This window comes from Mus musculus, chromosome 12 (assembly GCF_000001635.26).
Source record: "Mus musculus strain C57BL/6J chromosome 12, GRCm38.p6 C57BL/6J".
Lineage (NCBI taxonomy): Eukaryota > Metazoa > Chordata > Mammalia > Rodentia > Muridae > Mus > Mus musculus.
In genome coordinates, this window is record NC_000078.6 from 14,260,843 (window position 1) to 14,287,951 (window position 27,109).

A 27,109-nucleotide genomic window follows, 5' to 3' on the forward strand; every position below is an offset into this window, starting at 1 on the left:
ATTTCTATCCTTCTTCAGAGTGACTTTGTGTGTGGGGGGGGGAGCTTCTGATAAAAGCTGGAGGCTGGATATCAGGTAGACACACAAGTTAGAATAGCATAATGTGGGTGGATGTGGATCACGTAGCTTTGACATCTGGTAGTAGCCATAACTAACCAGAGAAAACTGATAAATATGTACAACACAAATTTTCATAACAACATTGTTTCCCTGAGAATATCCCTTTGGGATTTCCCTCCCAAAGCCCACTGTTGTCTGGCAGGCCAATTTCTTGCATCCCTTATAATTTCAGGATTCCCGTGTTGGTGAAGGATTCATATGCAAAGGTAATGTGATTCATGAATAATGGACTTCATTCAGAACACTAAATAGAGGTGAAAATATAGTTTTCAGCAAGCTCTGATGATTTCTGCTTTGGCCACAGATGCCTACCAGTGTATAATGATGCTATTAAGCAAGGGACAGATCACAGCTGTGTTGGATAGTTTTATATCAACTTGACACAAGCTAAAGTCATCGGAGAGGAGGGAGCCTCAATTAAGAAAATGCCCCCATAAGGTCAAGTTATAGGGAAGCCTGTAGGGCATTTTCTCAATTAGTGATCAGCAGGAGAGGGCCCAGCCCATTGTAGGTGGGGCTATCTATCCATGGGCATGTGGTCCTGGGTTCTATAATAAAGTAGGCTGAAAAAGCCATGAGGAGCAAGCCAGAAAGGAGCACTCTTCTGCAGCCTCTGTATCAGTTGTCTCCAGATTCCTGCCCTGCACGAGTTCCTGCCTTGACTTTATTTGGTAATGATTTGATGTGATGTGAAAGCATCAGTTGTAAGCTGTATAAACCCTTTTCTCTCCAGCATGCATCTGGTGTTGGTTCATTCAGCAATAAAACCCTAAGTTGGTGCCTGTGATAGGCCTGCCATGTTTTGAGGAGGGTTGTGGAAGGACTTTCCAACTTTCTGCTAGAAAAGCACATATAATGTTGAGAGTTCAGTGGGCTGTTCTGTAGGAGCTTGGGAGATAAGAATGTTGAGAGCAGTGCAGAAAACGGGGACCTGGGTTGTGAAGTTTCAGAGAAAAGGAAAAACTCTAGTGAGCCGTTAGAGTTAATTTGGGGTTTTGGTCAGCTAGGCCTGAAGGAATTAGTTGTGATTAACAAGGTATCAGAACCACTAAAGGGAACCCCTTGCTATGCTGGGCTAATGAATGCTGGTCAGCTGGGGCCAAAGACTCAGCTGTGAATAACAAGATACCAGCATCATTGAGGTAGAATCTTCTGGAGAGTGTTTCCTCCGAGTCAGCACACAGAATCTGTGATCCCAATGTGGCCAAGGTTGCTCCTTGGGCTGGCAGCTGAACGTGGGAGTATAAGAGTCACCCAATTGGTACTGGTTTTAAAAAAATGAACGCGAGCATCCTGGGGAGCACATAAAGTTTGGCAGTGTGCAGAAGGGCTGGAGTCCCTGAAGGGAGCCTATGAGAGTCTATTGGTGAAAGTGCAGCCCTTTTGCAGCGGAAGACCCCAGCATTTTGAGGTTTGGTACAGTGGGATGACCACCAAGAATAGTGGAACCTGCTATATGCTTAGAAGACAAGCTGTGTGTGCCCCTGAGTACAGAGCCATAGAAGTAACCCAAGCCTATTGAAGGAACCTAGACAAGATTTTGGTCATTGAAATCTTTGTACTGTTTAAGTTTGGTTTCCTTTGTTCAGACTGTGTCTATGCCATGGTTGTTCTCTCTTGAAATTAATTTTTTTTTTTTTTACAAAATTCTGATTTTTTTACAGAAGCTCAAAGTAGAGAGATTTCAAATTTTAAAGAGAATTTTGAACTTTTAAAGAATGGATATTTTAAAGGGACTGAAGTTTAATGTGTTCAAATTTGTAAAGATTGTGGGAATTTTAAAGTTATTTATAATTTTTGATTATTTTTCCTTTTATTAGATATTTTCTTTATATACGTTTCAAATTTCAAATATTATCCCAAAAGTTCCCTATACCCTCCCCCCACACTGCTCCCCTACCCACCCACTCCCACTTCTTGGCCCTGGCATTCCCCTATACTAGGGTATATAAAGTTTGCAATACCAAGGGGCCTCTCTTCCCAGTGATGGCCGACTAGGCCATCTTCTGCTACATATGCAGCTAGAGACACGGGCTCTGGGGGTACTGGTTAGTTCATATTGTTGTTCCACCTATAGGGTTGCAGACCCCTTCAGCTCCTTGGGTGCTTTCTCTACCTTCTCCATTGGGGGCCCTATGTTCCCCTGTGAGCATCCACTTCTGTATTTGCCATGCACTGGCATAGCCTCATACAAGGGTCCCTTCATCAAAATCTTGCTGGCATATGCAATATTGCCTGGGTTTGGTGGTTGATTATGGGATGGATCCCTGGGTGGGAGTAGTCTCTGGATAGTCCATCCTTTCATCTTAGCTCCAAACTTTGTCCCTGTAACTCCTTCCATGGGTATTTTGTTCCCTATTCTAAGGAGGTATGAAGTATCCACCCATTGGTCTTCCTTCTTCTTGATTTTCTTGTGTTTTGCAAATTGTATCTTGAGTGTTCTATGTTTCTGGGCTAATATCCACTTATCAGTGAGTACATATCTAATGACTTCTTTTGTGATTGGGTTACCTCACTAAGGATGATATCCTCCAGATACATCCATTTGTCTAAGAATTTCATAAATCCATTGTTTTTAATAGCTGAGTCGTACTCCATTGTGTAAATGTACCACATTTTCTGTATCCATTCTTCTGTTGAGGGACATCTGGGTTTTTTCCAGCTTCTGACTATTATAAAAATGGCTGATTATTGTGGAGTTCCTTAATCCACTTAGATTTGACCTTAGTACAAGGAGATAGGAATGGATCAATTCTCATTCTTCTACATGATAACTGCCAGTTGTGCCAGCACCATTTGTTGAAAATGCTGTCTTTTTTCCACTGGATGGTTTTTACTCTCTTGTCAAAGATCAAAGGTGTGTGGGTTCATTTCTGGGTCTTCAATTCTATTCCATTGGTCTACTTGTCTGTCACTATACCAGTACCATGCAGTTTTTATCACAATTGCTCTCTAGTAAAGCTTTAGGTCAGGCATGGTGATTCCACCAGAGGTTTTTTTATCCTTGAGCAGAGTTTTTGCTATCCTAGGTGTTTTGTTATTCTAGATGAATCTGCAGATTGCCCTTTCTAATTCATTGAAGAATTGAATTGGGATTTTGATGGGGATTGCATTGAATCTGTAGATTGCTTTTGGCAAGATAGCCATTTTTACTATATTGATCCTGCCAATCCATGAGCATGGGAGATCTTTCCATATTCTGAGATCTTCTTTAATTTCTTTCTTCAGAGACTTGAAGTTCTTGTCATAGAGATCTTTCACTTCCTTAGTTAGAGTCACGCCAAGGTATTTTATATTATTTGTGATTATTGAGAAGGGTGTTGTTTCCCTAATTTCTTTCTCAGCCTGTTTATCCTTTGTGTACAGAAAGGCCATTGACTTGTTTGAGTTAATTTTATATCCAGCTACTTCACTGAAGCTGTTTCTCAGGCTTAGGAGTTCTCTGGTGGAATTTTTAGGGTCACTTATATATACTATCATATCATCTGCAAAAAGTGATATTTTGACTTCTTCCTTTCCAATTTGTATCCCCTTGATCTCCTTTTGTTGTCTAATTGCTCTGGCTAGGACTTCAGATACAATGTTGAGTAGGTAGGGAGAGAGTGGACAGCCTTGTCTAGTCCCTGATTTTAGTGGGATTGCTTCAAGCTTCTCACCATTTACTTTGATGTTGGCTACTGGTTTGCTGTAGATTGCTTTTATCATGTTTAGGTATGGGCCTTGAATTCCTGATCTTTCCAAGACTTTTATCATGAATGGGTGTTGGATTTTGTCAAATGCTTTCTCAGCATCTAACAAGATGATCATGTGGTTTTTGTCTTTGAGTTTGTTTATACACTGGATTACTCTGATGAATTTCCATATTTTGAACCATCCCTGCATCTCTGGGATGAAACCTACTTGGTCAGGAGGGATGATTGTTTTGATATGTTCTTGGATTCGGTTAGCAAGAACTTTATTGAGGATTTTTGCATCGATATTCATAAGGGAAATTGGTCTGAAGTTCTCTATCTTTGTTGGGTCTTTTTGTGGTTTAGGTATCAGAGTAATTGTGGCTTCATAGAATGAGTTGGGTAGAATACCTTCTGCTTCTATTTTGTGGAATAGTTTGTGAAGAACTTGTCTGATAGAACTCTGCACTAAACCCATCTGGTCCTGGGCTTTTTTTGGTTGGGAGACTATTAATGACTGCTTCTATTTCTTTAGGGGATATAGGACTGTTTAGATCATTAACCTGATCTTGATTTAACTTTGGTACCTGGTATCTGTCTAGAAATTTGTCCATTTCATGGAGGTTTTCCAGTTTTGTTGAGTATAGCCTTTTGTAGAAGGATCTGATGGTGTAGATAAAGTAACCAAGGAGCTAAAGGGATCTGCAACCCTATAAGTGGAACAACAGTATGAACTAACCAGTACCTCCCGGAGCTCATGTCTCTAGCTGCATATGTATCAGAAGATGGCCTAGTCAGTCATCAGTGGAAAGAGAGGCCCATTGGTCTTGCAAACTTTATATGCCTCAGTACAGGGGAACTCCAGGGCCAAGAAGTGGGAGTGGGTGGGGGAGCGTGTGGGGGACTTTTGGGATAGCATTGGAAATATAAATGAAATAGATACCTAAAAAACATACATAATCATTTAACAAGTAAATAAATAAATAAATAAATAAATAAATAAATAAATAAGACTGCTATGAACATAGTGGAGCATGTGTTCTTATTTCCAGTAGGAACTTCTGGGTATATGCCCTTGCTGGATCTTCTGATAGTATTATTTCCAATTTCCTGAGGAACCTCCAGTTTGACTTCCAGAGTGGTTGTACAAGCTTGCAATCCCACCCGTAGTGGAGGAGTGTTCCTCTTTCTCCACATCCTAGCCAGCATCTGCTGTCACCTGAATTTTTGATCTTAGCCATTCTTACTAGTGAGAGGTGGAATCTCAGGGTTGTTTTGATTTGCATTTCCCTGATGATTAAGGATGCTGAACACTTTTTCAGGTGCTTCTCAGCCATTCGTTATTCCTCAGTTGAGAATTCTTTGTTTAGCTCTGTGGGATATTGGTGATGATTGAGAAAGAAAAGGTTGTAACTTAAGGTTGATGTGGTTGCGTGTTAAGTTGACAAGGATTCTATTGTACTGGGCAGTTTTATGTCAATTGGTATAATCTAAAGTTATTTGAGAGGTGGGAGCCTCAATTAAGAAAATGATTCCATAAGATCAGGATGGCGGTGTAGTAGCACATAACTTTAGTCCTAGCACTCTGGAGGATGAGGCAGGCAGATCTTTGAGTTCTAAGTCAGCCTTACTTGCAGAGCAAATTCCAGGACAGTCAGGGTTACACAGACAAACCCTGTATCTGTCTCGGGAAAATCATTGATGGTATAGCCATCACTGGGTACTTAATGGTCCTGGGTTCTATAAAAAAGCAGGCTGAGCAATACTTTATCACCAAGCTAATAAACTGCACTTCTCAGTAACCTCTGCATCAACTCTGCCTCCAGGTTTCTGCCCTGTTTGAGTTCCTGTCCTGTCTTTCTTTGATAATGAACTGTAATGTGGAAAAGTAAGCAGAATACACACATTTCTCTGTCCCCAGCTTGCTTGTCATGGTGTTTTATCACAGCAATGATAATCCTAACTAAGACAACAGCCTAGTCCATCTGAATGCTGGGCTATACTCTGAACCTGCTACACTGAACTTGAATATCTTTGAGCAAGGGGCTTAGCCTCCAGGGCAGTGGTTCTAAACCTTCCTAACGTTGCTGCCCATTAATATAGTTCCTCATGTTGTGGTGACCCCCTCACCATAAAAATATTCTCATTGTTTCTTCATTACTATAATTTTGTTATTGTTATGGATCATTACATAAATATTTGATATGCAGGTTATCCACTATGCAATTACTGTGTCAGGATAAGTTGACCCACAGGTTGAGGACCACTGTTCTAGGGACATCATGTGCCTTGCTGCTGAACAGAAATAATGGTAGCATTTAGATTTTAAGGCTTCAGTAAGGAACAAATAAAAACACTGCTGAGAAAAATCTTACACATCCTTAGCCCAAAGTGAGTGCTCAGTTTTTGAGATATTCCTAAAGTTTTCTATGGAAATGGACACTGGCATCTAGAGGAGTCAATTTCAACCTTCTTTGCTGACAGCTCCAGGAATCCGTTCTAACTGGGCTCTACCTCTGGGATTCTGAGCTCCTGTTTACTGATGGGGCAGGATTGAAAGCTTCAAGATCTAGGTAGTTCTATGAAGCAAAAAGCTGAGATTCAATTATTCCTCCAAAAGAGCCTTTAGTAAGTGTGATTTTGCTTGACAAACACTCGAGGTGCTGATCTCCAGTTCTAACCTGATAGTTGCTGTACTGGCTAGTTTTGTGTCAACTTGACACAGCTGAAGTTATCACAGAGAAAGGAGCTTCAGTTGAAGAAATGCCTTCATGAGATCCAACTGTAAGACATTTTCTCAATTAGTGATCGGAAAGGCCCCTTGTGGGTGGGACCATCTCTGGGCTGGTAGTCTTGGTTCTATAAGAGAGCAGGCTGAGCAAGCCAGGGGAAGCAAGTCAGTAAAATACATCCCTCCATGGCTTCAGCATTAGCTCCTGCTTCCTGACCTGCTTGAGTTCCAGTCCTGACTTCCTTTGGTGATAAACAGCAGTATGGAAGTGTAAGCCAAATAAACCCTTTCCTCCCCTTGAACTTGTTTCTTGGTCATGATGTTTGTGCAGGAATAGAAACCCTGACTAAGACAGTTGCTGACTGGTGTCCTTGGGTAAACCACCACCCCATCCAACTTTTCCCTCTTTATAGAATAAAGATCAGATTTCATAGGTTGCAAATTGCCTGCTATGTAAGCTCAGAATAGAGAAAAGCAAAACCTTAATAGTCTCCAAGCTTCCAGCCCTAATTCCAAGTTACAAAAAATCTTAAATCAATAAAATAGTTATTGCTTAAAGGATTGGCTTGAATTGAAATTGAGATAAACATAAAAAGTATTCTTTTTTTCTTGTTCTACTTATAAATATACAAATATGGTTAGATGGTTGGTATGTAGGAGAGACTAGAATTTTAACTGCATGTGAGACAGAAACTAGAAAAGTTCTATTTTAGTACAGCTCTTGGTTAAGCACAGTTATCAAGCTTCCTTTGACCACTTAACCAAGAAAACTAAAGACTCAAGACTGCCTTGATTAACAATGTGAGTCTGGAAATATGTTTTAGTATACTTTGTGTTCTATGTGATCATAACTGCCAGGTGTCTGGATTTTATGGGCAGATATATTTAAACTTAGGGTTAAAGGTCATATAATTATGTTGGCCTTTGGTTGTAGAATCAGCCCAGATTTGAAATTTCCAGTCTCTTAGACTCTCTCTCTCTTTTTTTTTCCAACTGCCTCTAAATAGGTGAGCTTTAGACATTACATTGACATAGTGGCGAGATGGCTCAGCCTGGCTAAGAGCACTTGTTCTCTCAGAGGAAACTTATGTTTCCATCCCCACATGTCAGCTCACAACTATCTGTAACTCTGTTTGAGGCCATCTCCTGACCTCCATGGTACACAAACAAACATTTGGCAAAACACTCATATACATAAAATATATAAACCTATAGAAAATAGATATTACACTTAAGAAAAAAAATCAACACCCATTATATAATATGCACATCACATAAAATGATAACAATCTTTATAAAATACCTTCATGTTAATCCTTCACACTTACTGAAAAAATGCAAGCACTTAAACTACTCTGAGCCATTAAACTGCATAAAGCAGAAGGGATTCTGTGATCAAATACGGAAGATTGTATATGAGATTCATAGTTGGTCTGTGGGTGAAAATTTTTCATTCCAATTTTTTATATGAGAAAATGAATCCACTAGAGGTAAGATGATTTTCTCCATGGTACCTATCCTGTAAGTGATTGATAGCAAGGATCTGTATTCTTTAATAAATTCTAGGTATCTCCATGGTACCAGTGGTATGTGGATTGGGAACTGTGAACTTCGTATGAACCAGATGCCGCAATCCTTCAGCATCGATACAGCTCCTCATTCTCTGATGTTTCTGATGGGTCTTCCCCCCCCCCCCCTTAACTTTACATCCACTCATGTCCAGGTCATGTTCACTTAAGTTCCTGTAGCCTGTCTCTGGCTTTCTTTATCTCCAGCATCTCTGTCCTTTCCCCTAAGGAGTCTGATAACTTCACAGGCAGTGAGCCTTTCTCTTCTTCCCTGGGTGTCTGGATCTCCTCTGAAGCATGTCTTAGGATTCCCAAGATGAACTTTTAGCTGTGATGATTTCTACTCCAATCTTGTGCTGTTTGTCTAGAAGTGAGAAAACCTTCTGAGTTGTTTTGTCAAATGCTGGTTCTGTTTTTTTTTTTTAATTAGATATTTTCTTTATTTACATTTCAAATGCTATCCCAAAAGTCCCCCATACCCTCCCCCTGCCCTGATCCCCTGCCCACCCACTCCCACTTCTTGGCCCTGGCAGTTCCCCTGTACTGGGGCATATAAAATTTGCAAGACCTAGGGGCCTCTCTTCCCAATGATGGCTCTGGGGATATTGGTTAGTTCATATTGTTGTTCCACCTATAGGGTTGTAGACCCCTTCAGCTCTGTGGGTACTTTCTCTAGCTCCTCCATTAGGGGCCCTGTGTTCCACCTTATAGATTATTGTGAGCATCCACTTCTGTATTTGCCAGGTACTGGCATAGCCTCACATGAGACAGCTATATAAGGGTCCTTTCAGTAAAATCTTGCTGTCATGTGCAATAGTGTCTGCGTTTGGTGGCTGATTATGGGGTGGATCCCCAGGTGGGGTAGTCCCTGGATAGTCCATCCTTTCATCTTAGCTCCAAAGTTTTTCTCAGTAACTCCTTCCATGGGTATTTTGTTCCCTACTATAAGGAGGAATGACTAAATTCCAATTCCCATTAACCATTTGAGAAGAGGAAACTTCACAACTTGGAATTCCTATAGCTCTCTGCACTGGCCCTTTGATCCTTTGGCTCCTGTATATGCAAGACCTGCCTACTACAACACACTTTATTTTATAAGTGCTTGAAGCTTTTATAGACTTTGTATACAAACATGAAGTTTTTATTTAAATCACACATGAATTAAAAAAAAATCAACTTTGCTCACTCTAATCTTTCCAAGTAAAGGCTGCATTCCCATTGGCTCTTTCCTCCTTTCCACATGGGGTCCCAATTGCTAAGACACAGTCTTCTAAGGCAGCATTCACCTTCCTCTTTTTCTATGTGCTGAAATCTAATCAAAGAAGACTTCATGAGGATTTGCGAATGTCCAACTTCTTTCACCTGCCACACTTAGATCCTGGGAACTTTCAACCTGTACAATACATTTATTTTAAGATCAAGGATTATATTTTTCTTGCAAATGTTATATAACCACTCTGTTGATCTCAATCATAGAGGAAGGAAATAACTACTGTAATTTCCAGAAAACTCTCAATTGTATTGTGATACTCTATAGGCTTTTAGAAAACATGATTTTCCAGATGGCAAGAGTATGATAATAACATTTGGATTACACCAGAATTTAATTCTGATATTATTCATGCACAGGATTCTTTCTTTTTTGAGATAACTTCAGCCAATAATGGTTTTCTATATTCAGTAAAAAAAAATGATATTTTATTTCTCCTTTCTTCTTTGTGAATTGATATGTATTCATTCATTGAAATTAATGCATTAATTGTTATCAGATACATCTCACAAAAGATGTCTAGCTTCTATAAAATTGAGGTCTTCCAAGCTATGTAGTGTGGGTTATATAATATCATCCTGGGATTTGATGTCACTCTTAGTCCTTTATTTTGAGATCTACTCTACTTTCCACATGCTCTTGCAGCAGAGTCCAGGGAGAGTTGCTTTGTGTATCTTTCTTCATTATTAGTTTTTTCCCCTCTGTAATAAGCTGGATTTGAAGTAGATGCTGGCCAATGGCCTTTTCATCTTGGACAGTTTATTTTTCTAAATATGTACAACCGCCATTCTAAAAAATTTTATGTGACACATGTAAAACACAATCATTTAGCAAAAAAAGAAAAATAGATGTTTTTAATTTCCTTTTGATCCAAAGATGGACTGAAAACTAAAAGTGTTTCTCTCACTAAGTATATAATGGTCTCTGTAGTTTACACGAGCTTTTTTTATCCTTTTTCCTATTAATTCTTTTTCCATCTCCCCATTCCTTTTTGCTGTGATTAAAATGTCTTTATTGGCATTGATCCTGTGAGACTTTAGAAAATAAAAAAAAATTAAAACTATTCTGTAGAGTAATTGCTTAATAATTCTGATATAGACACATGCTGTATTTTGAATGTAAACAACTATAACTTTAAAAGATGACCCACATTTGAAAAAATGTTTAAAAACTGTTGCTTTCCCCCAACCAGATGGTCCTGTGGTGCCTGGGAACCTAGGGCTGCTTCATGTTTGGAAGAGCTCAGTGGGAAATGTTTGCACTCTCTGGTCCTGTTTGTCTCCCCACTCTCCCTTTTATCAGGACACTCAGATTTCATTATAACAATCAACCCCCATCCCCTGCATATTGCATGTGGTTTAATGTTTAGGAAATCTAGATGCTGGGTCATCTAATGAGGACAGATGCTCTTGTGAGCCACTAGGGTTTCTGAGAATTCTTAATTCTCAAAGGTCCTTAATTTGAAAAGGCAGTCACTAATGTTTTAAAGAAGTTCCTTTGACCTCCCCATCTGCTTACATTAAAATAAGAAACATTGCTCACTCGATTTCCACAGTCCCCAGGCAGGAAATGGACAAGATTACAGTCTCCAATATCCAGAAAACAGTCATGTATGTGGTCTTTCCTCTTTCCAACCCCTTCCTTAACTCACATCATACCACCTTTGGAGAGACACTGAAGGACACAGCAGCCCAGAAGTGTGCTGCAGTTTTGATGGAGATTTTCCTGCAGTTTATAACTGTCCTACTTTACTTACTCAACCTAGAGGAATATAAATTTAGATTTTGCATTTCATATAGTTATTACTTACTGATAGATGTATAAATCTACCTCATAATTAGGGGTTTAGATTTCTCTTAACCACTAGCTGGCTATTCTGGAGTCCCTAGAACTTTGCTCACCAAGAAGTCAATAGTATTATTGCAAGTTAGAGATCCCTTTCTTTAAAAGATTCATATCTCCTTGAAGATAAATTCTTTGTCATATTCATTTATTTCCTGTAGTCCCTAGTACAGTTCTTACAGTAATTTAATTTGCTTTGGTTTGATTGGTTCTGATGAAGTAATGTATTCAACTTCATTTACTATGGGCAGTCTAAGTGTTTTAACCAAACATTTGAGAAGAGCAATTCATTCCAATGTTTTTCACTCCATATATTCTGATATCTGTCATTTATATTATATCACATGCTTGTGTAAGAGAATCTATAAAAGAAAATAGTAAAAATAAATCTATCTAAAACTTAATAAATTATTTAAATTGATAAAATTCCTGTACCTATAGGAGAAAGTGCCAGGTAGTGAATGGAAGGAAAAGTGGATATGGGCTTGGTGTATTTAGAGGAGACAAATTCATTTCACTTAATTTGAATCCAAGTGTAAGCTAAGAGACTAGAAATAGAAAAGAAGAGTGTAGTTAGGTGAGACTTTGGAAGAGTGTTATTAGTTAGATGAACACATTTGAGCACTCTGCCTTTAGGAAAGCCAGAGGAGAAATAACTTGATGTCTTCTTGCCTTAAGTGCTGAAATAATCACAAAATCATTGAAATTGACGTTTGATTAGTGTGAGTTCCATTTAGGAATAATTTTATACTTTTGGTTATCCCTAATCACTGGAGCCAATAATAATGTGTCTTTTGCCTTGTACTTTTTTCTAGACAAACATCTGTCTAGAGTTGAGAATCACGTTGGCCCAAATGTTTAATATGAAGTAATTGTTACTGGAACTTTGGAATCATTGGTTTGTCTATTAAAACTTTATTGATGCTAAATCAGGAATATAGAATAAGTATTAGGGAATAAAAAATGGGAAAGTACATGAGAATTAATGCATATTCTAGAAGTGACCATAAAAACAATTCTGGTTTCACATTCACTGCCAGAATGTTCTCCCTTCCTGTAAAATCTTCACCTCCTCCACTTGACCTTGGTCCTCTGCTAGTGACTAAAGTGATGGAGCAGAATCACTGACTTCTGAGACCAGGTCTCCAATGGGAAAACAGCTTTTGTCTCTCTTGTGTCACTTGACCTGTGAGCCTGAGGCCACATTTGTGAAATCTAAGACTCCTGTCTTCCATATAAGGCATTGCTACTCATCCTCTAAGGGTATCATCTCAACTAACTGATGGAGAGGCAAGGCAGGCTGAAGGATATGATGGATGCTCAGTTAGACTTCAAGTGGCTTATCCTCTCAGTTTTTCTGCTCTAGCATCGTCTACTCTAGTCTCCCAAGAAACTCCAAGCTGAAATTGCCAAGTGAGTAGCTCACAAATTCATGCTTATCAAAAATGAGTATTATAAATATGTTTGGCAATAACCAGAAAAGAGTAAATGTATCCAAATCTAATGGGAGATATCAGTCTCAAAGATTTTTGTGAATTGTAAAAGTAGTTACAGTGTGGTAAAGGCAGTAGAGCAGTACAAGAGAAAAGCATGAAAAGTATTGTATGAACTGAGCGATGTGAGATTTCATTGTGCTGCCATAGACATTGAGAACTACACTGGGCCATACTTGATCAGTTAACTGAACCGTGACTTAAGGATACAATTTGAAAACAAAATGAAAATTCCAGCAAGGTTGAATATATCTATAGAACTCAATTGTAGTATCTTATCCAATCCCTACAGAAGACTAACATTTCTCTGTTGTTTGCTATTTGGTGAAGTCAACCCCATGTTTTCACTTATTTAAAATTCATGTTTGGTTCACTTGATACTTCCTTATATGGAATATGCTAGGATTTGTGACATTTTCTCTATTTGTCAGAACTAGGCTCTCAAAACACGTTCCCCAGGCTCCAAGAAAATAGAGAAATGAGACAAAGTCCTTGTCTCCAAAAAGCTCTTAACCTAGGCAGAAGACATAAATATTCTCAGAGTGGCAATGTAGGAGATGGTATCTGAGAGAGGGAGTTTACCTCTGAGAAAATAGGTAGCAGGCAGAAATAAAAGAATAGCCACAGAAAAGAAATGTTACTCAAATGGAATCATTGGAGTCAGTTTTCCCAGGCTCAAAAGGAAGGGGAGAATTCTTGGCAGAGATCACAGGATGAAAAATAATCCCAAACACAAGCATGATTTATTTGGGGAAGAGCAAATAGTTTAGAATTCAGGGTGCAATACAGATGAGATGAGCTTGGAGATGGTAGCAGGAGCCACTCAGAGAGAAGCCTGCATTGCCATATGCTGAGGGTGTTGGGCTACTTCTGGCAGGCAGTGAAGAGGATCTGGAAGGTCTTGAGTGGTTGAGCCTGCTCACTCAGATCACAATTATTTCTTATGTGTGTGGGTTTTTTTTTTTTTGTTGTTGTTGTTGTTGGGTTTTTTTTTTGTTTTGTTTTGTTTTGTTTTGTTTGTTTGTTTGTTTTTGATTTGTGCTTTCTGGGCTGGGACATTCTTTTTGATGAAAAGTCACCTCACTTTTGCCTACTTTAGATGCCAACTCCTTTTCCCTGGTGGATAGCATTCACTGAAATGACTGGGCCTAATGTAGCCTGAAAGAATTGCCACTGTTCAGGAGGTGATCTGTTTCAGAGTGGTTCCCATTCTCTGTTCTTTCTGGAAATGTGGATTTTTTTTTGTGCCATGAACCTTTCATGGTGCCATAAAGACATTAATTGTAATAATTTATGGACTCTAGTTCATAAGAGACCCATTGATCTCCTAGAGATGGATTAATTACAATGTGACAGACCCCTATTCCCCTATTCAAAAGCCACATTATTGACCTATTCCCACTGTGAGGAAATCTGGTGCTAAATAATTCAAGACAAATGCAATCCCAGCAGAAAATTGCAAATGCCTGGATTTCATGATCTATGACATCCCCCGTGACATGTGAAGCTGTGCCGATGGAACCGCGTGCTCCTTAATGAAACTCTCATATTGGTCCTGCTTCCATTGGCCTAGACTGTCTGATCTGCCCGAAGCCTTGTAATTTATCCTTTACAAAGAATGGCAATTCTTCCAAGAAATACATTTTCATATTTCTTATTTTCTTTAAGGCTGATAATATTCGTTTGTGTGTGTGTGTGTGTGTGTGTGTGTGTGTGCATGCATGTGTACATTTGTGTACATGTACTACTCAGATCTTTGAGAATCAGTCAACCATTACTGTTCATAGATGACTGTTTTAGTATTATTCAATTCCATAATGTGTTTTGAGCAATTACAGCAATAGATTGCATTGTGAACAGAAGATGTGTTTCTAGGTCAGGGAGCATATAGCCTTTAGGTTAGGTTGGCCAAACAAGGAGAGCATCCAAAACAAGAGGGTTGTTGAATAGATAAACCTGGCTTACACATGATGTTCCTTTTGGACCCTTAGGCACATCAACAGGCTTCAGGTGTATTCTGTTCTGGAGGTTGCCTGCCTTTGGGAGCCTGCATTTCTTTGTGTCAGTCTCTGTTGTTTTGACTTTCCAGAGGACACATGCCTTCAATGCTTGCTTCTAAAGTAAGCAGTCCGCCTGCCGCTGCAGTGTGCCATTTAACTCTCAATACAACCTTTTAGGAGAAGCACTGTTAACCTCATTTCACCAATGAGGAAACAACATTTAGAAAAGTTCAATAACTTGCCCCAGGTTACAGGGTGAGCTGGCAGAGGAGCTCAGCTCCCAGTCCAGAGCTGCCTGACTTCAAAGACCTTTCTCTCACGCACTCTCTATCAGGCACTTGCATAAAATGATTTTTGGAAATACTTTCAGCTTAGGAATTTCAGAATATGGCAGAGGAACTATTTGACGATTATGAAGTCTTACCATGCAACTTGGTTCTTTTCATTATAATTAATATGGAGGATATATCTTAGCTGTGGGCATTTATCCCTTAAGATGTAGATAAAAATTGAACCATGTTCCAGCTTGTGCTAAGTGTTCAGGACTCATGTTTGTTCTCTCTTCAATTCACCCAGGAGTGGAAGGCAATTTCTCCTAGGTCTTTTTCTTTTTGTTTGTTTTTGTTTTTTTCTGCTTAAGGGCATTTGTGTATCTGAAAGCAGGCAATATGCTTCGGCCAAGTGATTGCATTTTAATTTGTAACTTCACAAACAATATAATGTGAGCTTATTAAGAATCCTGCCAAACTAAGTATATAAATTTACTTATAATGAGAATACAGTAGCTAGAGTTCATTACAAATAGTTCTAATAAACATTTAAGGTTTCTTTTTTTCTCTATGTGCCTGCTGTAACATGAGTGTATTCTATCTGAGATGCCTGACTTAATAGACTCTTATCACTCACATCTCATGACAGACTCCCTCCTCATGTCACACCTAGTCACTCTAAAGCTGTCCACTTCCCTTCAAACCTACAGCTCAATCCTACACTCCTTTGTGTGTAGAACAATTTCATTTTCTGCCTTTCTGGATGTTTGACCAGTAAAGGATTTGCAAAGTAAAAGATTCAATACCTGCAAGTACTTAGATCGTATAATCTTCATCAATACAAAGATATAACGTGCAGTGTTTTTTCCTCACTATCTAAACACACTCAAAATATGCAAAGAAGAATCTTCTATATTAATATCATATATGTATATATATGTCTATCTATCTATCTATCTATCTATCTATCTATCTATCTATCTATCTATCTGAACCTGTATATTAAAATTGATCTTGTTTCACACTCACAGACTGCAGGAGGAACAAATTCTACCACAGAGCAATGTTTTCAGATTACTTTCCTAACATAGGCATAGATGAAGGCTATTAGAAAAATTCCTTTCACTGCAGGTTTTGTATTGTTCATTTCTGCTGGGTCTTTCATTCTTACTACTCTCTCTCCTCATGAGTGTGAGCTCATTTCTACCCACTGGAGTCATGTCTATACTTGCACAATGCAGACCATGATTGAGTATCATATTTTGCACCTTGAAAATGCTGCTCCAAATGGACCAAATATTGTTAGCATGAGGGTTGTGCCACATTGGGAAGTATATGACTTCCCTAGCTTTGGTTTCTCAGCTGTATAATGGGCAAACTAATGGTGATGACTTCATATTGTGTTGTGAGGATTAGAGATGAAGTCCTCTGTCTCAGTCAGCTGTTCTAGGGTCTGTCAGAGGGCAACCATGCCAGCCTCCCATCTGTAAACACATCATAGCATCAGTAATAATGTCAGGCCTTGGTGTCCCCCAACCCTATGAGATGGATCCCACGTTGGGCTTGTCATTGGAATGCATTTCCCTCAGTCTCTTCTCCATCTTTGTCCCAGTAGTTCTTTTAGATAGGAATGATTTGTCAGAAATTTTGACTGTGGGATAGATATGCTTAATCCTTGAGAGGCTTGAGACCCTAAGTGAGGGACAGGCTTGGTGGAGGGGAGCACCTTCTCGGAGGCAATGGGGAGGAGGAATGGGATGAGGAACTGTGGGAGGGGGACCAGGAGGTAGGGAAAACAACTGGAATATAAATAAATAAGATAATTTTTAAAAAGAAATGAAGTTCTCTGCATTCTAATTTCCATTGTTATTTTTTTTTTTCTTAAGACTGGGTCTCACTATGTATCCTTGACTGGCTTACAACTTGTTGGCTTGGAACTTGCTATATAGGACAGGCTGGCCTTCAACTCCTATATATTCCTATGCTTCTCACTCCAAGGTACTGGGATTAAAAGTATGTACCACTACATCTGGAATGATCATTTGTATTTTGATCTATTGTGGTTTTCTGTAGTGATCTGTCCATTGCAAAAAGTAGTCTCTTTGGTGAGAAATGAAAGCTGCACTTTTCTTTGAGTAAATAGTTGGAATGTGTTAGGAATTATCCTGCTTTATTAAAGTGCCCCCCCCAATTTGTTATCAAGTAGTAGTGATCAGCTCTGAAATTAAATATAAATATACATGTAACACTATACAGTCCAAAAAGGCTGTAATATATATTTAGGGATATATATAAATATTCCTAATTATTTATATATTTAATATAACAATTAATAGGTGACATATTATATATACTACATGTATATATATTAGATACTATATAAGCTATACATGTAATGTGTAATGTTTATTGGGCAATGTTCAATATACATGTAAAATACTTTAATATATTTAATATACAATATAATATATACAATATATAATATATATTTAAGAAAAAACAGTCTATGAATTTGAGATAGGGTAAAAGGTTCATGAGTGAGAATGGGGCGAGGAATGGGAGAAGGATAATGATGTAATTATATTTTCATTTTACAAAAATTAAGTGAAATAATTTTGAAAGGGTCATATAAAACAGTGTGTTGCATACTGACAGCTTCATGTTTAGATAAACTGATATTATTTTACAATATTAGTTATATATCTTAAGGCTGAGGAGATCGTTCAGTAGATAAAGTGCTTGCTGCCCAAGTAGACGAGTAGGGTTTGGATCCCTAGTATTCAGATAAATGCAAAGTGAGTGTGATGGTTCATGTGCCATCCTAGTGCCTAGGATATAAAGTTGTGGGTCCCTGTATTATCTGACTGTCTAGAATACTAGGTGAAGTATGCATTCAAGTGAGAGAACCTGCCTTAATATAAAAGGTTGAGAGTGATCAAGTGGTATACTTGACTTTAATCTCTGTCTGTCTGTTTGTCTCCTTCTTCTTCTTCTTCTTCTTCTTCTTCTTCTTCTTCTTCTTCTTCTTCTTCTTCTTCTTCTTCTTCTCCTTCTCCTTCTCCTTCTCCTTCTCCTTCTCCTTCCCCTTCCCCTTCCCCTTCCCCTTCCCCTTCCCCTTCCCCTTCCCCTTCCCCTTCCCCTTCCCCTTCCCCTTCCCCTTCCTCCCCTTCCCCTTCCCCTTCCCTTCCCCTTCCCCTTCCCCTTCCCCTTCCCCTTCCCCTTCCCCTTCCCCTTCCCCTTCCCCTTCCCCTTCCCCTTCCCCTTCCCCTTCCCCTTCCCCTTCCCTTCTCCTCCTCCTCCTCCTCCTCCTCCTCCTCCTCCTCCTCCTCCTCCTTCTTCTTCTTCTTCTTCTCCTCCTCCTTCTTTCTCTCACACACACAGACACACACACACATACATACACACATACTAGTACAAATGCGCACACACATACTAGTACAAATGCGCACACACATACTAGTGTATGTGCACACACCACACACATGAAAGTGCACATATACATATATACACAATCTACACACACATTTAATTTAATTTAATTATAAATATTAGCTTATATTATTATGTTGGGTACAATTTCTCAGCATTTGCAAAGTTCCTCATCTTTGTCTCTCCTTAAATGTTCTACTGCACAGCCTCCTCCTTCTGTGTTCTATGCCTAAATAAGAGAAATGAGAGGTTGTTGATTCCATATTGAAACAATTTGTGCCTGGGTAAAAAAAAAATCATGATTTTTACCCCTCACACTGTATGATTCCAATCAGCAGTGACTTTATGGACACTTTCGGTGTAGCTTTTCAGATGTAAGAACACTGTTGTTGAATCATATTTTCCACGTGCTGCATTTGCTGCTTGAAATCTAGCTACATCCATTTTATAGAGAGGCTAAACTGAGAGCTGGAGGGATTGAGTCCTATGAGGGCATAGCCACACATCCAATCAAGCTTGATTCACAAGTTTTCTCACTGTATATGTCATTCAGTAAACACATACCCTGAAGTCAAGTAGTTGCTAAATTAGTAGAATCTCAGAGACCTTCTGAAGCCATAGCTCTGCACTGTTATTTAATAGAAAGAGGGTAGTTTGTCCTTCTGTTCCCAGTAGATCTCTGCCCATCTTTGAAGTACTATCAAGCCACAAGTAAGGGAATGTGAAAATGGATTTTGATAGGTTCTTGTGTGTTCCTCACTCTTTCCTGCAACAAGAAACTCTAAAGACCTTTATACAGAGAATAACATAAAACCCGGCGTGAATTTTATGTGCAACCCAAGAAGAGAATGAGAATGCTGCCTAGATTTCCAACTCTGGACTTACAGTTCTGGCTTTGCTGAGCTGACTTAGATGTGAGCTCCTCCAGTCATGGCTGAGGACTGCTGCAAAGCTTCTGCATTGAGACTTCTACTGGGAGGACGAAGCAGCTTACCTCAAGTCTGAGAGAGGGACCTCTGAGGTCACCTCCATGGGCTTCCCCACAGGGCATACATGCTTTTCCAAAATATATAGCGTTTCTGGGGTAGGGTCTAGCTTGACTCAGGTAGGATTCTAAACATCCCTGAATTCTTGTCAGTTTGGTTCCTTATTTCCTCTTTGATAGTTCATCTGTAGGATCTCATGTGTGTCTGACACACTCTTCATAGAAGTGCAGCCCCAAACCTACTCAATCAGCATTGCCAGACAGTTCTTTTAACGACAGATTTGGCCATGATAATTCTCTTCTCAGAATCATTCAAACCATAGCTTTGTCATCTAAGGATGTATGCATTTGAGGTTTTTCACATTTATTCTGTCTCATGTTCCTTTCTACATTTTACATTTCATTCATATGAATTTTAACAATCCCTTTCCCAGTCTATGAAGGATGTCTAAATCTTTCCTTCTCCACCCTACTGTTCTCTCATCATGCCAAAGGTGTGCCACCCACTCCCTTAGGATGACAAGAGCTTTGCATTCTGAATGAACATAGTATGCTAGCCTTTCCAACAACAGTTTGGAGGGTGCAAGTCTTTGTGTAACAGTAAACAGTATATTGTCTTAAAAAATCCCTTAGAACTTCAGTTTTCATGGCACAGCCCAGGAGACAGTTTGTGACATGGTTGAATTCTTAAATTCTTAAAGAGATAAACAGGATTGAAATGAGATTTCTCTTAAATTCCTTTGCATCTCAAATATGCCCCTTTCCCTTCTCTTTGACATACAAGTAATACTTCCACACAGGGCTCTATAAATATTAAATAATACAGCCCATAAGCAAGAAATATTTAATTGAGGGAATGCTAAATATACACTGATCAAGACCTATAAGACGTGATGTATCTATTACCTTTTCAAAATTATATTTTTCACTTATCCAGCAACAGACTAATTTCTCTTCATTCATAGAACCTACCTGTTTATCCATAGGGAAAAGGATTTATGTGTGGTGAAATGAAGTTACACGAATGGGAAAATAAATATGGATGGAGAGGTGAACAGGTTCTTCTAGCAACCCAATAAAGAACATTGATTTGAGGGTACGTATTCATTTATAGAAAGTGAGCTACACACAGGCACTCAGGAAAAACATGATTACCTCCTCACTGGTGGGAAAATTGGCTCTTTAAAATTGCTTATTATCTGGGAAAATTATGTAATATATTGTAAAAATGTTGTAACAATAGAGTTATTATTACCTGGAATTTTCCATATCTTCACCCATAGAAGTTAGGGATGTGTACTCCATTATGCACAGTAGAGGAAAAATTCATGTCGCAGATGGGAAGGCTAATAATCAAGTGACCTTGAAATAGTGAGATTTTCCTGGATTATCTGGACTAGCCCAGTAAAGAAAAACATAAGAATATGTAAGAGGGAAGGGTCAGAATATGAGGTAATATTTTTAATTTTGAGAATGATAGGAGGGGACCATGTGCAAAGAAATGCAAATGTCCCAGGGAAAGTGAAATCAAATAATAATTGTAAACCTCCCAGGAGCCCTGACAACCCATGGATTAGCTCAGTGATATGACTGAAAACACTACCCGCTAATGAACTTGTGACTGTTTGACCTATTATGTTGGTGTTGGTTTTGTTCTGAGACCAGTCTAATCATGTAGCTCAGGGTGTACTAGAGCTCACTATCAGAGTCCTGCCTATCCTCAAACTTGCAACCCTGCCCTTATGCCTTGTGCCTACCATCTGTGCCTTGCTCCAATTTGTACTTTAAAACAAAAGCACAGAGCACGTGACTATTTGTTACAGTTGTATAAGAAAATGGGAATAGAATTAAGAACAAAGCTTGAGTTTGTGACCATCACTAGGCAGGTGGTTGATCTTTGGGAGTTAAAAACAAAATTACTTATCAACTCAAGAACTGAATCTACTGAGTTCTTGAATGTTCTCGGCTCATTAATTCTACTAATTCACGGATTCTCATCCGTTACCTTTAGCTTATCAGCAAATCTCAGGGCAACATTAAGTGTCTTTCTTGGCAATGGAAATGCAAGGTGTCTGATGCTCTGATTTCTGCTGCTGTGGAAGAAATGTTGGCCAGCTCCCTTCTGTAATGCTGCACATCAGAAAAACCACTTCCTTTATGATTATGGACATTGCAAGCAGAATCCCTAATCATTAAGTACGTCTACCAAAAGCAGAGAAACCATCCGAAGTACATGTGAATACATGTATTTGAAAGAATTAAAGCAAGGCATGTTGGTATACACCTATAATCCCAAACTCAAGGATTCTGAGACAAGTAGATCTCCAGTTCTAAGTTAGCCTGGACTAGTCAAGGAGAGCTTGCTTCAAGAAACGAACAAAAATAAACAAATTTAAAAAGCAACAAACAGTAACTAATTTAGGAAACTAAAAACCAGAAATGCTGATTAAATTTCTCTGAGGTGTAGAACCTGTGTATCTCAGTATCTCTCCTGAATTCTTGGCGGGTGCCAGGTGTTTGATACTCAAGCCTATGATTTTGTTTGCCACATGGTATCTCTATTACTGTCTTCCTAACAAGGTATACCTCTCATTGCCTCTTTCAACAAACAAGCAGCTGATGCTGTGCTAAAATATGTATCACACCTTGATTTTGGGTATCTCCCCTCCCCCTGCCAAGAAACTGATGCTATAGGCAGAGCTGTTGGACAGATTAGACATTCAAAGCTCACTATTTCCAGTAGATGCTGCACGTCAATCTGCTGCTTATGGAACCAGAGAGCTATTATTTCACTACAGTGTGATCATATAAAATGCCATTGTGTTTTCCCAGGCGCACGGGGCTGTGATATGCTGCAACATTGAAATCAGAGGCCATTAGGACATTTTCCCAGAACAAAATGTATCCCAGAAGAAACAATGCCACGTGGCTTGTCCTGGTGTGTTATTTTCTCCTGAATTGCAGGCTGCCTCCCCTGCAAAGCTCACATATTTTAAGCTTCACAAATAACACTTTCAAGAGGACTGTGAAATAAAAGGCCCACATAGTTACGGGGCACCCTGGGGGGCATGTGTATGTGTTTGCTTTCCTTAGCCAGATTCTGAAAAGGCCCAGAACGTGGGAGGTGTTATGGTAGGGCTTCCTGAGGCCAGGAGAATGAAAGGATTCCTTCATCAACCTTATTGTTGCAAAACTTCAAAGTGAGGCCAAGGGAGAGTAGGAGTGGGAGCAAGCAGTCAGCCTAGAAATCTGCCATCTCCTCTGTTTGTTCCAATTGTGTTACAAGTCTATTGTCCCTGTGACTCTCTATAGTGCTGGCAACTGACAAGAGTGGTGAGCACACCTGCCTGTCAATCAGATACTAATGTACATTCCCACCTTCATTTTGTCTTTCCTCTGAAGATATTTTCTCTCATCTAGAAGACAAGGTGGTAGATTAAGAACCCGGAAGGAATCCTTTTATGATCTAATAATACATTTTATCCAAGAAGCTATTTGTGAGGAGATCCTAACACCCAGTTGCATATAATATTTAAATATACCCCAAACTCAGCTCCATCTTGGATTATGTTAGCATGCTGGCTTTTCTTTCTTCCAGCCAACATCACTGCACACGTGCACTGGGTTGTATAAACACATTTAAAAGCTGGTTCCTTCCAGCTAGTGGAGGAAAAGAGTTTCCCATGTGGAGAAAGTCCACAGCTGTCAAAAGTACACTCAATGGTTATGTTAGTGGACACGGACAGTAAACAGCCTGTTTTCAAAGGCAGTGTCCAAGTCAGTATTCGAGGCAAAAGCCAGGTAATACATAAAATGATGGAATTTTCAAAACTGTTGACGATTTGAAGGAGCAGAGCAAAGTGGGGTTATTGGGTGCAGTAGCATCTGCTGTGGCTGCTGTATGAGTTCATCCATACTGGTTGCTATAGTTCCCAAAGAAGAACTGATAATGAGAGAAGAATGAGAGCTGTTCAGGAAATCTACTGGGAGCCTTCAGTTCAGAGTTTACCCCAAGTCCTGCAGATGTTTGACAAGTTGTCCTTCAGCTTTGGTTGTGGAATGGCAGGCTAAAGCTTTGTCGGTGGGCAGTGGCTGTATAAGCCTAGTGTGCAGTGGGCAGAGAAGCAGGGAGTGTATCCAGGCTGGCAGAGGTGAATACTGTAGCTGGAGACAGGAACATGGCGGCCCTTAAGTGCTGAGGCCCACTGGGTGGGGAATGCTGCAGATTCCTGATCATAGATGGTCTGCAGTGAGGATGATAGCAGTCCTCTCTTTACAATCTGAAATTTGGAAATGCCCAAACACGTGCTCCAAGTCAAAGGACTACTGTGCAGGAAGAGCTATTCTTGGCTCCGAGTCTGTTGTCCTTTCCATTTTATCAGGCCATGGGACAATCGAAGAGCACAAAGTTACAACCTGTCCCTAGTCAAACTCCACATCAAGATTGCAAACAATGGAGCCCATATCCTCTCCCTTCCTCCTTGAGTCCCACAGACACGGTCAGATCACCCCTCCATCCTCCTAAAAGATAAGGGGAAAGAATCAGAATGATGAGACCAACAAAGCCTCTCTCAGAGTCAGAAGATTTTTATTACTAGTTGAAATTATCTCCTTAAGCCCAGTGTGGCGATCCCCACCACCGATTACATTCAGGAAACTTTTCAACACTTACGGATGCTTTGTGGGGAGGGGTCTTTCCTCGTGTGGTGACTGCTTTGGAGATTTGAAAGGTGGGTCACGACTATGTCTTTGCTTTTGCCTTCCTGCCATCTAGTCTCACTGTACAGTCATTGCCATGTACACAGTGATTTTCATGTGGTGACCACCATAATGTGCAATGATCCAGTTTGTGTCCTCTAGCCATAACAGTGAGACACCTTTGAGGATAGGGATGGTGTTTAAATAGTAAATTCTATATCTATCTTAAAATATCATCTTGGGTCATTTTTATTTGCATTTCTCTGACCACTAAGGACTTTGAACACTTCTTTAGATACTTCTCAGGTAGGATAGGAAACAACTAACCACTTCAAACATTTCTCATTTAAAGCAAATTGGTGGGTATAATTTTCACAATGATTCACTTATTGGACTAGGATTTAATTGGAAGGGTTTCTGTATTGTGAAGGTTTCCTGCCTACTTATCTGAGAGATCAACAGTTACTAACTGGAAGCAAGATACACCTCAAATTTTTTTCTATATCAATTCCTACTGATTATTATAATGCTTAGTTATTTTTGTAAATATTTATGCAAGTCATATAATATGCTTATTGCTTCTATACTTCCATAGTTGTATGTGACTCTTTTTGTATTCTTTATCATTTCATTATTTATTTGGTAATTTATTTTTGATTCTTCCATGACAGTGCTCTCACGACTTCTCTTTCAAATCATGATCTTGATCTGATGACAAGAAGGGTATCATACAAGAGTCTAGAGGACATGTTACACATCCTAACATGCTCAAGGTTCTGGGATCCATTTTAGGCATTAAAAAGATTGTTCAATGGTGAGACAAGTGGTCGTGTTTTCGCCATTCCTTCTCACACACTAATTTTGACACATTGCACAAATCATGTTTTTCCTATATATCAAGATTATCTTATAAAAAATAAATGGTTTGTCCTTTGAAATAAGTGATAAGTTGTTTTCAGGGCTGGGGAGATGGCTCACTACATAAGAGCACTGACTGTTATTCTGAAGGTCCTGAGTTCAAATCCCAGCAACCACATGGTGGCTCACAACCACTCCTAACAAGATCTGATGCCCTCTTCTAGTATGTCTGAAATCAGTTACAGTGTACTTATGTATACTATTAAATAAATCTTTGGGCTGGTGTGAGCAGGGACTGAGCGAGCAGGGTTGACCAGAGCAAGCAGAGGTCCTAAATATTCAATTCCCAGCAACCACATGAAGGCTCAGCTGTACAGCTACTATGTAATCACATACATAACATAAATAAGTAAATATTTTTTTCAAAAAGCTGTTTTTCCCCACTGGCCTTTCGTATATAGATAAAGAATGGCATGGGCACTGTATTAGAGGGTTAATGTTTTAACCACCAGTCTTAGAGTTTTTCAACAGCCATAGCTAACCAGGCAGGTTTGACCTGTTTGATATTTTTGCTTCCTGCTTGCTTGGCACCAGCCCAGGTTGTCTGGCAGCTCTTCAAATGCTCATACACTTTAATGAGGTGGGTAAATAGGACTTTCTAAACCCAATTGGTTTTGGTGTAGGTGAATATGTTAATGTTAAAGTCTCTTGGTTCTGACTTTTGACTATTAACAACCAGTTTTATTAAGTTGTTAACCTACATATGTTGGCTTTTAAATTTTTTGCCATGAGAACATCATTATTAATATTGTGATTCATAGTCTGATTTGTGTTAAGAAAGGGCTATCCTACTGTTAATCTAAATACTAAATCCCTGTAAATACCTGGTAAAACAGTAAATACCAGTGTGACTGACTCTCCTGTTTAATGCAAGCGGACAGTAATTGTTTCATAGAATCTAAACAGAAGTAAATGGATGATCTTCAATTAGGCCAGAGCTTTACATAAAGATGATGAAGAAAGATCTGGAGCAATGTGAGGTGAGGGAAGGACCCAAACTGTATGAGTCATTCATCAGAGAGAGAGCCACAGGGGACAAGGAATTCTCAGGGCTTAGCCAGGTGGTGGTTAGACTAGCCTAGGATGCCAGCAAAGAGGCTGAACATGTATGTGGGTGGGGGAGCTTATTCACCAGCAAAGTGCAGAACTACCAAACAAAAGAAGAAAATGAACCTGAGTATAATGCAAAGTGGAGAGATTTGATTTTATGAAATGTATAGTATTCCAGGATGGCATTCACGGTATGGAGTAACTAACTTAGGACTGAAAATACTAGACAGTTGTTTTGACAGAATAGTAACTCAGTGTAAAGTAGACGAATTCTACAAAAAGGGAGGATTCTGATTGGCTCTGTCTGGAGTTAGGGTAGAAATAATTTGAGTGAATTAGGATGGGTTCAGTTGGTCTGGAGACCAGTCTGGGGACAAATAGAAAACTCTCCATTTTACTAATATACAGTTACTAAGAAATAGATGAATGTTGATTGGTGTGACTCAGTAGTTGACATTTCAAAACATAAATAAATGGCTTGTTATGTTTTCAATAACATCAACAGGAAAGAAAAAAACTAGATAAGACTGGAATAGGCATGAGCTAAAGAGGAGTAGAGAGGAGAGCTTTATCATGGCTTGAAGATAAATAAAATAGGATATACACAACGATGCTACAGTGGGGGTGATCTGTGAAGGGAATGCCATTGTGTGGAAGGATAAGTGGTATAGTATATCTATTATAGAGCGGCTGAGACGTAGAGAACTTCAGTGGGGCGAAAGGAGTAATTGTTACTTTGCAACTGGTTTGCTTGAGTGGCTAGGATACTCTCTGGGTGGGATCATGTGAAATCAGCAAGTGTCTTAGACTCCACAGAGATCATTATATCAATAAACCACATTGCAGCACACTCTGTAATTCCAGGCCCAAAGGAATTGAATGAGTAGCTCCAGTTCATATTGGCAGATTGGTGGCCTCCTCTGGAGCCTTCGTCCTTTGACCCAATGCTTCATGGCCACTGTCTCACAAGTGAGGACAGTGAACAAAGGCCTCAGGGAAGAACTGGGTAATCTCTGAAGTTTCTACTCAGCAGTGCCAAAATGCCTTCCTCTGAAATACCCTCCA

The 27,109-nt window shown here is 39.4% G+C and overlaps 2 long non-coding RNA genes across 2 annotated transcripts; one reads left to right on the forward strand and one right to left on the reverse strand.

Annotated features, from left to right (window-relative positions):
• The first annotated feature begins 691 nt into the window (after window positions 1-691).
• Gm16497 (predicted gene 16497) lies at window positions 692-24,842 on the forward strand. Its single transcript, NR_045003.1, has 3 exons — window positions 692-791; window positions 20,365-20,474; window positions 22,211-24,842. It is a non-coding gene; the product is annotated as a predicted gene 16497 (long non-coding RNA).
• On the reverse strand, window positions 18,576-22,804 carry Gm40840. Its single transcript, XR_872501.1, has 3 exons — window positions 22,757-22,804; window positions 20,634-20,769; window positions 18,576-18,622 (listed from the first exon to the last, which is right to left on the reverse strand). It is a non-coding gene; the product is annotated as a predicted gene, 40840 (long non-coding RNA).
• Window positions 24,843-27,109: the final 2,267 nt, after the last annotated feature.